The 14,068-nt window shown below is 44.4% G+C and overlaps 1 protein-coding gene across 4 annotated transcripts in view; it reads right to left on the minus strand.

The window, feature by feature from the left end:
* LOC134213640 (alpha-tocopherol transfer protein) overlaps nt 1-14,068 on the minus strand; it is a 133,449-nt gene that overhangs the window by 101,416 nt on the left and 17,965 nt on the right. For 3 of the 4 annotated variants that reach the window (XM_062692885.1, XM_062692884.1, XM_062692886.1), the window contains exon 2: nt 5,277-5,462. The gene's annotated coding sequence lies outside the window, so the exon portion shown is untranslated. Of the gene's footprint in view, nt 1-5,276; nt 5,555-14,068 lie in introns of those variants that run through there. The other variant, XM_062692883.1, reaches the window with a different exon arrangement.

The following is a 14,068-nucleotide window of genomic DNA, read 5'->3' on the forward strand; positions in this document are numbered from 1 at the left end:
AGGAAGCAGCAGAAGGAGAATGTGGAAAGAGGAAGGAACAGAAGAAACAAGAAAAACGTCGTTCTCCTCGGGAGAGAGTTAAAGGTGATGCCCTGATCGTAGAAGCGAGCGATAAAACGTCGTACGCAGCGATCCTGAAGAAAGTGAGAGAGGACCCGGAGCTAAAAGACTTGGGTGAGAAAGTGGTGAGAACTAGGCGTACCCAGAAGGGGGAGTTGCTGTTCGAGCTGAAGAAGGATCCCACGATCAAGAGCTCGGCCTTCCGGGAGCTCATTGCCAATTCATTGGGCAGTGACGGTAACGTAAGAGCTCTAACGCAGGAAGCAGTGGTCGAGTGCAGAGACCTGGACGAGATCACGACGGAAGACGAACTGAGGGATGCACTGGTCTCACAATGCAAGCTGGGGAAGTGCAAATGACGGTTCGACTGAGGAGAGCGTACGGTGGCACACAAGTAGCAGCGATACGACTACCAGCAGAGGCTGCCAACCAAATGGTGGAGGCGGGCAAGGTAAAAGTAGGATGGTCGGTGTGCCCGTTGAGATTCGCCCCACGAGTTACCAAGCAGATGGAGCGATGCTTCAAATGCATGGCGTTTGGCCACCAGGCGCGAAACTGCAAAGGCCCGGATAGATCCGGTCTATGTAGGAAATGTGGTGAAGAAGGACACGTTGCTAGGGACTGCACGAAGCAACCAAGATGCCTGCTCTGCAAACCGGAGGACGGAAACGACCATACGACGGGTGGCTTCCAATGCCCTGCATACAAGAAGGCGATGGCGGGCCGGGATTAATGGAGATCATCCAGTTGAATCTCAATCATTGCGACACCGCACAGCAACTGTTGTGGCAGTCGACAACAGAAGCAATGTGTGACGTGGCAATTATTGCTGAACCGTATCGGATCCCTCCTGACAACGGCAACTGGGTGGCGGATTCATCGGGGATTGCAGCTATCCAAGTGATGGGCAAATTCCCTATTCAAGAAGTGGTAGACAGCTCAAGCGAAGGTTTCGTTATCTCCAAAATCAACGGGATCTTCGTGTGTAGCTGCTACGCACCTCAAGATGGACTTTGGAGCAGTATAACCGGATGCTGAACTCACTCACGGAGAAGCTGATCGGCCGAAAACCGGTAATCATAGGAGGCGACTTCAACGCTTGGGCAGTGGAGTGGGGAAGCAGGCTGACTAACCCCAGAGGTTACAGTTTGCTGGAGTCGTTGGCAAAGCTGGACGTCAGGCTGTGCAACGAAGGTACCGTTAGTACATTTCGCAGAGATGGCAGGGAGTCCATCATCGACGTCACGTTCTGCAGTCCGTCGCTGGTGAGGAACATGAACTGGAGAGTTAGTGAGGACTATACACATAGTGATCATCAGGCGATCCGGTATTGTGTTGGAACACGAATGCCGACGGTACGGCGAGAGATTAGGAATAGCGGGCGAAAATGGAAGGCGAAGGACTTCGACAAAGATCTTTTATCGAAGCACTCCGAGCGGACAGCGGCGCTACAAATCTAGATGCAGACGAGCTGACAGAAACTCTTGCGAGGGCATGCGATGCGACGATGCCAAGGAGACTGGAGCCAAGGAAAAGCCGGCGGCTAAATTACTGGTGGAACGATACTCTTGCTAGCCTTCGTGCTGCGTGTCTCAGAGCCAGAAGACACTTTCAGAGAGCAAGGTCTGAAACAGTCAGAGAGGAGCGTAAGATAATCTTCCGTGAAGCTAGATCGGCCTTCAAACGGGAGATTAAAGTCAGCCAATCCAACTGCTTCAAGGAGTTGTGCCGAGAAGCTGACGCTGATCCTTGGGGCAACGCTTATCGGGTCGTAACAGCGAGGATCAGGGGTCCAGCGACGCCAGCGGAAATGTGTCCGGACAAGCTGAAGATCATCGTTGATGGTCTCTTCCCGCAGCATGATTCTACGATGTGGCCACCTACACCGTACGTAGATGAAGACGGAGTAACCATTGCAGGTATGCAAGTCTCCAACGACGAGCTGTCATCAGTGGCGAAAGGTCTGAAGATGAAGAAAGCTCCGGGTCCGGATGGAATTCCAATCGTGGCTCTAAACTCTGCGATACTGGCGTTTCCAGATTTGTTTAGGATGGTGCTGCAGAAATGCCTAGCAGATGGTAACTTTCCGGATAGGTGGAAGATCCAGAAATTAGTGCTGCTGCCGAAACCAGAAACCGCCGGGGAATCCAGCAACGTATAGGCCCAAATAACTGCTAGATACACTGGGGAAGCTTCTGGAGAGGATTATCCTTAATCGGCTGACGCAGTTCACTGAAGGCGAGACCGGCTTAGCGGACATGCAGTTCGGATTCGAAAAGGCAGATCGACGGTGGACGCAATCAGGACGGTCATTGAAGTTTCAGAGAAAGCGGCCAAGAAGAAGAGGCGCGGCAATCGATTCTGCGCTGTAGTAACGATTGACGTCAAAAACGCTTTTAACAGTGCCAGCTGGGAGGCTATCGCCGCAGCGCTGCACGGTATGCGGGTTCCTGACTACTTGTGTAGAATCATTGAAAGTTACTTCCAGAACCGGATCCTGGTTTACAGAAACGAATTCGGGGCAGAAGTCGATTAGGGTTACCGCAGGTGTTCCGCAAGGTTCCATTCTAGGCCCGACGCTGTGGAACATTATGTATAACGGAGTTCTAAAACTGAAGTTGCCCAAAGGCGTGAAGATTTTCGGATTCGCGGATGATGTCGTTCTAACGATAACCGGAGAGTCGCTGGAAGAGGTAGAAATGCTGGTGGCGGAGACGACCGACGCAGTTGAAAACTGGATGAATGGAGTCAAACTGCAGCTTGCTCACCACAAAACAGAAGTGATGCTGGTTAGCAACTGCCGCGAGATCCAGCGGATCCAGCTTACCATAGGAGGGCACAACATACCGTCCGTGCGGGCTTTGAGGCATCTAGGAGTGATGATCGACGACCGGTTGAATTTCAACACCCATGTAGACTATTTCTGCGAAAAGGCATCTAAAATGGTCAGTGCGTTTGCAAGGATCATGCCGAACGTGGGTGGTCTTAAAAGCAGCAGTAGGCGTCTTCTGGCAGCAGTAGCATCCTCGATACTGAGGTACGGAGCTCCAGCCTGGGGAGCTGCGCTCAAGACGAAACGTAACCGCAGAAAGTTGAACAGCGTGTTTCGCCTAATGGCCGTTCGAGTCGCGAGTGCGTACCGAACCATTTCCTCGGAGGCAGTTTGCGTTATCGCAGGGATGATTCCAATCTGCATAACCCTAGCAGAGGATATCGAGTGTTACCAACGGAGAGATACCAGAAATGTGAGGAAGACGGTGAGACTGGACTCTATGGTGAAGTGGCAGCAGGTGGGACAATGCGGATAATGGAAGGTGGACCCACCGGCTCATCCCCAATGTGTCGACGTGGGTGTATAGGGAGCATGGAGAGGTGAACTTTACCTCACACAGTTCCTTTCCGGACATGGCTGTTTCCGTCACTATCTGCATCGGTGTGGCCATGCGTCATCGCCATCCTGCCCGGCGTGTATCAACATAGAGGAGACTCCAGAACACGTGGTATTCGATTGCCCAAGGTTTGCGGAAGTACGTAGAGGAATGCCTGCCCTACGGGCGGACAACATCGCAGAGCGAATGTGTCGCGATGAGGGTACGTGGAATGCAGTAAGCAGAGTCGTGACGCAAATACTGTCAGAGCTGCAGCGTCAATGGAGAAGGGACCAGCAAATAAGCGTCGGTTTGGAGCGAAATCCAGCACAGTGAGCAGTGTTTGGTTTCGGGTCGTCAGGGCGCCAGCGAACCGGAAGTCTTCTGCCAACCGGAATCGTTGGACCGACCTCGGCACTTGAATTGCCAACCTGCTGAAGAAAGAAGAAAGAAGAAGGAAGTGCTTCGGGTATGTAGGGCACCGCCAGTGCGGACGTCATCCACCACCGGAACTGTCGGACCACCTCTGCAACCCGAAGACGAAGACGGCGCAATGCGCGAAAGCGTCCCCTGCGATAGCCGCCGGTAGTCGGGGCACCATCAGTGCGGAAGGTTCCTTCACCGGAACTGGTGGACCACCCTCGACGCCGGGGAAGTCAGGAGGATTCAGTGAGGAAGTTTGCGGTACGACCGCCGAGGATCGAGACAACGTAGCAGTGGATCTCAGCAAGCCAGTCGGCGAACTAGCCTAAGCTAGGGGCCGGAATTTTTAGAAGAAGTGCATGAGCACAGCCCCCGAAGTAGTCGTAGCATCCCGTGGTCCCGGGGGGGATCGAGGCAAGGAGGATAAGGGACCCGGTTTATCCGGGAGGCACATTTTTAGCAGGTCGGGAGGAGCCCATCCCTGTTCGCCTTCGAGCATAGTGTGGATGCTCAAGGTGTCTGTCGCGCAGATTTTTGATGGCCTTTAACCCTTGTAAAAAAAAAAAAAAAAACACACACACACACACACACACACACACACACACACACACACACACACACAGACATCACCTCAATTCGTCGAACTGAGTCGATTGGTATATAACACTATGGGTCTCCGGGCCTTCTATAAAAAGTTTGTTTTTGGAGCGATCATATAGCCTTTACCGTATACTTAGTATACGAGAAAGGCAAAAACTCTTTGGATAAACTCCCAATCAATTCACCAAGTACCTACTGAAATTGTTTTTCTATCAATTTACCAGAGTTCCAAGTTTTTTCGTTTCATACATTATATTCTGCACAACTTTTGAAGGCAATGATGTCGGCCATTTACCGAATGTCTTGTCAAAGTTCACTCGTTTGTTGGGCTACACATTAATTGAGCGCCTGTTAGTTGGGCTATGTTTACATCTTTTTATTTCAGAAAAAATAAAATAAAATATAAATGAATGCAATACAAATAAAAATTAATGTAAATGATGAGACCTTATTACTTGTTACATGCACGAAAAGGCATTTATTGAACTTGGTTTTCTAAATGTTCGCCTATTCCGTAGCAAGATTGAGCCGACTTGCACAATTATTCTTCTGTTGATCACATTCAATTTGGCCAATCAAAGTTAATTGCTTATGTTCTGGGTTTTAAACCACCTGACATGGACAATAATTCATATTGTTCTGAAAACTCAGATGTGAATATGTACATTATGTGGAAGATTTTGATTTGAAGAATATATTGGAGGTAACCACTTTCCCTTCGATGGGACTCGAACCACCGACCCTCAGGGTTCCAGCTTGTTTTTTTTTTATAATAATAGTCACAATCGAATCGAGCTTACGTAAAAGTTGATTTTTTCGACTTACCTTAATAACGTGGCACCGTTGTTCAAATCAGACGATATATTCGTCAATTATGATATTTCAGCATTAACTTCTGAATTGCAAGCAAATATCACTAATTGCACTATATTTTTGTAAAAGGCTTGCTCATTTGATGCACTATCGTAGACACTTTTCCACTGATAAAGGATACCAACGGCTCACAATGCACTGCAAAAAGAGATAAAGAAATTGACTATTAGCTCTTTGATTCTGTCACAAATAAAAAGTAAAATGTTCGTTCTTGCCAGTACGACATCTGGAGCAGAACTAAGCAACAATCATTCCTGGTCCACCCATTCTGTCCGATTTGCTACTATGCTGGATGGCCTCTATCAGATCTTCCCTCGTCCCCACATCCAAAGGCACATTCACACGTGATTAATTTGCCTCTAGTTACAGTTCTAGTAAGTCGCAATCGATGGAACTATGAATAGCCACACAATCAACAATTGCACAATGAACGCGGGTGAAAGCGCGCCTTCAGGGTGCTAAAACAAGAGAACTCAATTATTTTGTGCCATACTATCGCATCGCATCCACCACACATTCTTTGCTGGCTGATAAACGACTACATGTAATGCAGGGCCGATTGTAGTTTGACCTCTTGCACTACTCATTCCGGGAGCTGCAAATGTGCTGTTATTGAGGCGAAGGAAGTGATGCACATCAATCGACAACGGCTGTGCATTCGCAAACAAACAAAGTAGGAACGATTCTTCAATGATACTGCAGCCGCATTTCAACCGGGTATCAGAATGACTGAGCGGCTCAAGTATATAGGCACCGTACCACGTCGTTTAGATTAGATGCAAGTAGAACATTGACATAACACCTTGATTAGAATTGATACAATAATCTAAAAAAAGTACTCAATACTATTTCAAATAGTTAACTAACCTATTCAATATTGAAAAGAACAATGAAGGTGAACTACTGGACATGTTATCATCGCCGGAAAATTTGAATCTACAAATTCGTGGGAGCTTATCCGCTTCTAACAAAGGTGCCACGCACAACATACATTACGTTCAACTGTCTAAGACGAGTTTAGTACTCTTCATTTGATTTAAATGGAAAGTACTAAACTCGTCTTAGGCAGTTGAAGATATTCCACTAAAAGAACTTAAATAATTTTTCTGATACATTACGTTTCTTTGAAGAGGAGGGGTGGTAAGGAAAGTTTTCTAAGCAGCGTGACGATTCATACAAAAAATCTAGAGGCCTAGTACAAAAAGTGTGACGAAATGGGGAGAGGGGTTTGAAAATCGCCGGTTTGCGTGACGTACTTTGTGGATCTTCCCCAATGAATATGATCTTACGTTGGCTGGTGAATAACTTCGCAAACACATTTTTGATATGTATCAATGAGCTCCATTAGGTTTTCCTGTATGTTGCTCAAAGCGTTTTTCTTTTCAGAAATCTTCTTTAGCGTTAGGAACACCTTAAAAAATGACTGAGGGTCATGGGTTCGTAGCTACCTTCAATACATTTTTCAAATCAAAATCTTCCACATAAGTACGAGACGTATCTGCAAAGATATCGAAATAATTGGTGGAATTAAATGGAGAATACTTAACTCGTCTTAGACGGTTGAATACATTCCACTAAAAAGAGCGTAAAATATTTTTTCTTACTTTTTTAATTTTGAAGTTTCAATGGATTATTATACTAGGCTTATTCCATTCCAGCCGTTAACGAGTATGCAATTAACATTCATCTGACTCCCAACGACTTCTCGGAGAAGTCGAAGATCTTAGCTGGCGAGTGGATGAACTATATCTAATCACCGAAAGGCAAGAAAGCCCCAGGCTTCGACAACATCCTGAATTTCGAATAGTTTGTTTTCTAAAGCGGTCGATCCATCGTGCACCAAGTGACCCCAGTTACATACGTCCTCGAACGGAACAAGTTAAAAACCTCCGCCATGGCCTTACTAGATGTTGAGAAGCCTTCTTTCAAAAATCAATGGCATGGCATGAAAGCCTGATGTACACACTAAAACGCCACAATCTTCCCAGTTAGATGGTGAAAATTATCAACAACTATCAGTCGGTGAGACATTCCGGGTCTAAATCAGCGGAGCCAGTTCCAATCCGTCTCATTCATCACAGGTGTATTCCAGGACACTTTCTTCGGGCCCCTGCTGTTTAAGCTTGTCACCTCCGACATGCCAGAATCGACCATTGATCAACCATCAGGTCGTCATTGTGTGTGAAATATTAGCTTGATGTCTACAAGCAAATCATCCTCCCTGTGATTCTCCCTGCGTTAATCCTGTTAAAGAATGTCATACCTATATGAATATTTTCTCAGACTACGGACTGAGTGGCCTGTGTAGTGCATAAAAGTCTTCTCCATTCAGCTCGGTTAATGGCTGCACGACGCTAATCACGCAGTATACGGAGGGTCCGCTCGCTGTTCATCATTGTTATAGTGTAATTCGTAGATTGGAGACTAGTGATACTCATGTTCTTCTTTTAAAATTTCTATCTATAATAATTTCCGCAACCATTCAATAAATAAATAAATAAATAAATAACAAAAGCATAAGGATTACTACTCCTGGCCACGCCCATCTTCCCCGGAGCTAGGGAGAGGAAGGCATTGTTGATGTGATACCTACTTAAGAGAGGTCACCGACTTAGCGACACCCTCATAAGTATCACGGAGTTGGAAGCTGGGGTAGGTAATCGTTGGGTCAGGATTTGCCTGAAGCAAGCAATATGACCATGCGTAGCTCAGCAAACCGTGACCCGTTTCACTATGGTTCAGGATACAGATTTACGCGGAAAGATGCATTTTACGCCAAAACTATATTTTTTAGAAAAACCTGTTGTTCTACAAAATTGTTTGAAATAGTGAGGCCATCATTATGGTGCTAACAAAAAATAGGGTGGCCCATCATATACAACAAATTATAAAATATTTTGTTTATTTCTCGGAATACTGACATGTTATGTCCTACAAAGTTGTAGCGCAGCTTATTCCAATAAATTTGGCTAAAAAAGCTTTTTCTGTAGCTCTTAAGTTGGCTGATTTAGAGCAATTTTGCCTAATTGGATTAGGGTGTACCTCAAAAAATAGTATTTTAGTTCTACTTTTTTTGTTTTAGATTTTTCAAAAAAGTCGTCTTTGGGTGACTTTTAGAGCTCAAAAAATGGAGCTTTTGATGGGTAAATATACTCAATATCTTTTTTCGATCAAAAGTTATAATCGTTTTTCTGACAAAAATTACATTTTTTTCAAAAGTTGATATCTCCGGTTAGGGCAGACCAAAAATATATGTTTACACGACATTTGAAAGTATTCTAATTTGTTTTATATGATGGGTTACAAAATAAGTTACGTCCGAATCGCAAATCAGTCCCGATCTGTGCAAATAAAGATGACTAGTCGATAAAATGATTATATTGTTCCTGATTTTCGAGTTAGAAGTAACATTATTGAAGAAGAATTTTCAGAGTGAATTCAGTCAGAGCGTTAATTAATAAGGCTTCCAATGAATGATTAAATTTGTTATGATTAAATCATTCAACTCTATGATTAATGATTATGATTAATGATTTATTAATTTTTGACAATGATTAATGATTATGATTAACGATTAAATTAATTTTTGACAATGATTAAGGATTATGATTAATGAATAAAACGTTTGGAGTGTGATTAACGATTGCTGATCGTGATTAAATGTTGACACAATATGTGTATGATTAATGATTAACGATCGTTATGATTGATGATTAATGATTATGAATAATTAAATTGAACGATTTGCATAGTGGTCAATGGGTTACTTGCCATCTACCGAATTTGGTTAATCAAAGGTATAAAATTTATATATTCATGATTGAAGATTAATGAATAAAAGCGATTTATGCAATGATTAAAATTGATGATTAATGAATAAACTAAAAACAGTTATGAATATGTTTAGTGAATAATGGTTGAATGTAAAATTCTATGATTAACGATTAGTGATTAATGATTAAATCATGTTTTTGGAATGATTATGATTAATGAATAATGATTAAATAACCCATTATTCATTAATCATGATTAAATCTATGATTAATCACTAATGCTCTGATTCAGACAAAAATTCAGAGGGAATTTCGAAGAATATCCGGAGGAAACACGAATTTCCCAAACTACGTTTAGATGGAATTGAAAGTTTTAAAATAATTCTAGTAGAAATTTTGGAGTATTTCCCGTGGAAGCTACGAAAAATTTCAGAGGAAAATTCGAACAAGTTTCCGACGAATTTATATAGAAAACACTAAACAATCACAATGTGCATTGTAAATTTTAAAGAATTTCCAATGTGGAAATTGGAAATCCCAAAGAATTTCTCGTTGAAAATTTGCGTCGAAATGTTCCTTTGAAATTCCGAAGAATTTCCAGTGGAAGTTTCAAAAAAAGTTTCGTAAAATATTTACAGAGCATCACACGTTGCGTCAATGAAGCTCTCTTTGTGTTTTAATATTTGTTTATTATCTGTATATATAAAAATGAAATGGTCTATGTTCGTATCCGCATAAATCGAAAACGGCTGAATGATTTTTTTGTTAATGTTCATTACAGTTTCTCATGCGAAAATCACAAGTGAAGTTGAGTAAATCGTGAAAAACTAAAATTGAAGATTTGTGTGAAAATCTCGCATGGGCAGTTTCGTAGTAGGGGGAAAGACGGCTTTGGCAGGTTTTGTTCTATTATTGGCAGGGGGGGTTTTGTCGACCAACTTTCATGAAATTTGGCCACAATATTCTTTGATATGCTGCAAAATGGTGGGTTGACATCAAGGAAGGAGCGCCCAACAGAGCTCTGGTCCCCACAAGTCCCTATCTCACGCTTCCACGGGTCGTCCGATGACAAAAGACCGCCAGCTAAGGGTTGTGTACTTAGCTGGTAGTGCAGCCTGGGCACTGTTGTCCTTCTGACATCAGCTAGAGTGAGAAGGTACGCCTCGAGCGTCTGTTCACCAGGAGGTGCGGCTCAAACAGCGTCTGCCTGGTATCCAGCGGCTGATTAACGAAATGCTGTATCGCGTCAGCTATACCTAAGGTGGCAGCCCCATCATCGCGATGTAGGTAACGCGACCCCGGTAAGGTAGCTTACTGAAGCCTCTCAAATACCACGAAAATGGAGATAGAAGAAAAAGAGAACGTTATTTTTGGCAACCGACCCGGCAACGAAATAAGGACTATGATTGGAAACTCGGTACCTGGAATGTCAGGACCCTAAATGAACCTGGACGAGTGAGCCTTCTGGCTCGTGAACTGCAGAAGGTTGGAGTGAACGTGGCTGCTATTCAAGAAGTCCGATGGCCTAGATCTGGAGAACGTGAATTCCGAGCCGTGGACCCCACGACCAATACTGCATTCAAGTATAACATCTATCACAGCGGCGGTGAAAAAGCAGAGCATGGAGTTGGTTTCGTAGTGATGGGCAAGCAGATGAAGCGAGTGATGCGGTGGAAACCCATTAGCGAACGAATCTGTGTGTTGAGGATACGGGGCAAATTCTTCAATTACAGCCTAATCAACGTTTACGCACCGACAGACGATAAATCCGACGACGTGAAGGACTCGTTTTATGAATGTCTTGATAAAGCCTATGGAGAGTGCCCAAAGCATGACGTGAAAATTGTTATCGGAGACGCTAACGCTCAGGTAGGTAGAGAGGACTTTTTCCGTCCCATAATCGGTAGGGAGAGCCTTCACTCCGCTACCAATGACAACGGCCTACGGCTAGTAAATTTTGCTGCTGCCAGAGGGATAGCCATCAGTAGCACCTACTTTGCACGAAAGAACATCCGAAAGCACACCTGGAGACACCCAAATGGTGAAACTTGCAACCAGATAGACCATGTTCTGGTGGATGGGCGCCATTTCTCGGATGTTATCGATGTGCGGACATTCAGAGGTCCGAACATTGACTCTGATCACTACCTCGTTGTCAGTAAAATTCGATCACGGTGGTCAACTGTATCGAACGAAAGATCACAGCGAACGATGCGTTACAATATCCAGCGATTGTCGGCGGAAGGAGTATCGGCTTAGTACCGCCAGAAGCTCGACGAACGGATAAGTGCAATCAACGTTAGCGACAACATCAACGATCTATGGGAGTCGATCCATGGTGAGCACAACAGCACGAGAAGTGGTAGGCACTGCACAGAGGCGACCCAGGACGGGTTGGTTCGATGTGGAGTGTCAGAGAGTGACAGACGAGAAGAACGTTGCCAGAAGCCGGATGTTGGTGTCAGGTACCCGATCGAATAGAGATCGGTACAAGGAAGCAAGAGCAGCCGAAAAACGAACCCACCGCAGGAAGAAAAAAGAGTACGAAGAACAAGTTATTAGTGAGGCGCAGGAAAAATGGAGCAGAACGATATGCGGAGGTTTTATGAGTCTGTCAATGGCGTGCGGAGAAAGACAGCGCCATCTCCCGTCATGTGCAACGACCAACAAGGGAATTTGCTGACAGACAAAACTGAAGTGGCTGCCAGGTGGAAGCAACACTTCGAGACTTTGTTGAATGGAGGAAGTGACGGTGCATCGGTGAACAGAATAAATATTAGCGACGATGGACAAGCTGTGGAGTCACCTACACTAGATGAGGTTAAAAAAGCTGTCAAAGAGCTGAAAAACAATAAGGCTGCGGGGAAGGACCAGCTCCCAGCTGAACTTCTCAAACATGGCAGTGAGCAGCTTTATGAAGTTCTGCACCATATTATGTCGAAAATATGGGAAGCCGAGGAAATGCCTGCTAGCTGGTTGGACGGCCTCATTTGCCCTCTCTTTAAGAAAGGGCACAGACTGGAGTGCGCCAATTACCGAGGAATAACCCTCCTTAATTCGGCGTACAAAATTATGTCCCGTATTCTGTTCAACAGATTGAGACCGCTTGAAGAGTCCTTCGTCGGCGAATACCAAGCAGGTTTTCGTGAGGGCCGATCAACGACGGATAAAAATTTTACCCTGAGACAAATCCTTGATAAATTCCGGGAGTACAACTTGCAGACACATCATCTGTTTATTGATTTCAAGGCGGCGTACGATTCAGTGAAACGGAATGAATTATGGCAAATTATGCTTGAACATGGTTTTCCGGCGAAACTGATACGGCTGATTCGTATAACGTTGGACGGATCGAAATCAAGTGTAAGGGTTGCGGATGAAATATCGACGTCATTTGTTACCTTAGATGGATTAAAGCAGGGTAATGCACTCTCGAACCTACTGTTCAATATAGCGCTCGAGGGAGCGATTAGAAGAGCTGGTGTGCAAAGAAACGGCACCAATATCACAAGATCGCATATGCTCCTGGGATTTATGAACGATATCGATATTATCGGGATTGATCGCCGTGCCGTGGAAGAGGCTTTTGCGCCTTTTAAGAGGGAGACAGCGAGGATTGGACTCACGATCAGTACCAGCAAAACGAAGTACATGGTCGCTGGCAATCAACGTGGGTTCATTAGTGGTGGTGGTAGCGAAATAGTGTTGGATGGTGAAAAATTTGAAGTTGTAGAAGAATTTGTGTATCTTGGAACATTAGTGACGTGCGATAATGATGTTACCCGCGAGGTGAAAAGGCGTATTGCAGCTGCAAATAGGGCTTATTACGGACTTCGTAACCAGCTTAAGTCCCGTAGTCTGCAAACGAAAACAAAACTCGCGCTGTATACTACTCTGATTCTTCCGGTGGCTTTATACGGCCATGAGACATGGACGTTAAAGGAGGCTGGTCGGAGAGCTCTCGGAGTGTTTGAGCGTAAGGTGCTGCGGACAATACTCGGCGGTAAACAGGAGAACGGTATCTGGCGTCGCATGAATCACGAATTGTACCAGGTGTATAAAGGGCTGGATATTATTAAGCTTATACAACACGGCACACTACGGTGGGCTGATCACGTTGTTCGTATGCCGGAAGAACGTCAAGCGAAGATAATATTTAGTAGAGAACCCGGAAGAGGCCGCAGGCTTCGTGGAAGGCCACGTACACGATGGCTTTTTGCAGTTGAAGAGGACCTGAGGGCGCTCAATATTCAGGGCGACTGGAAGCGATTGGCCCAGGATCGAGTCCAGTGGAGAAGGATACTCCATTCGGCGTAGGTTCATCGAAGAGCTGTAGCCCATCAAGTTATTCTTTGATATGCAAAGAATGTTTAGGCCAAATTTGAGCCTAGTCAGTCATAAAAAACCCCCCTGCCAATAATAGAACAAAACCTGCCAAAGCTGTCATTCCCCCTACGTAATATCAATCAAGAGAGAAAGATAGTCAGATTGTAAGTTCAAAGTTGAGGTTGTTTTAGTTTATTTCACTTTTAACTTATTTCTAAGGGTTCTTTTTTGTGTGTGTTGTAAACAAAATAAAGTGTTGTAATTAAAAAAGTAGAAGGTTGTATCAGAGACACGAACGCAAAATCAACGTATTAGAGTGCAGCGACTCAGAACAGTAATTATAGGTTTCTTGCCTTTAATCATTTTTCGAGTTTGAATTTTAAAATTTATCAATTCACGCGCCAGATGACTAATAGCCGAAATGTAAGCAATTAACTGTGTAAGTTTTCAACAGTGCCTGACGAAATTAAAATTTTCAATAGTTTAGCGCCTTTGTTCAATTGTTATTAAGGAGTTTGTCCATCGATTGATACAAAAATCATCCACATCGGTTGGAAGATGGCTGAGCTATTAGCCCATACTCCTGACCACTTTTCGTGACGGTCTCAAAGTTGATTCTGCAGAATGAGCTCCCTATGTTTTCCC

This window comes from Armigeres subalbatus, chromosome 2 (genome assembly GCF_024139115.2).
Source record: "Armigeres subalbatus isolate Guangzhou_Male chromosome 2, GZ_Asu_2, whole genome shotgun sequence".
In the NCBI taxonomy this organism is placed as follows: domain Eukaryota; kingdom Metazoa; phylum Arthropoda; class Insecta; order Diptera; family Culicidae; genus Armigeres; species Armigeres subalbatus.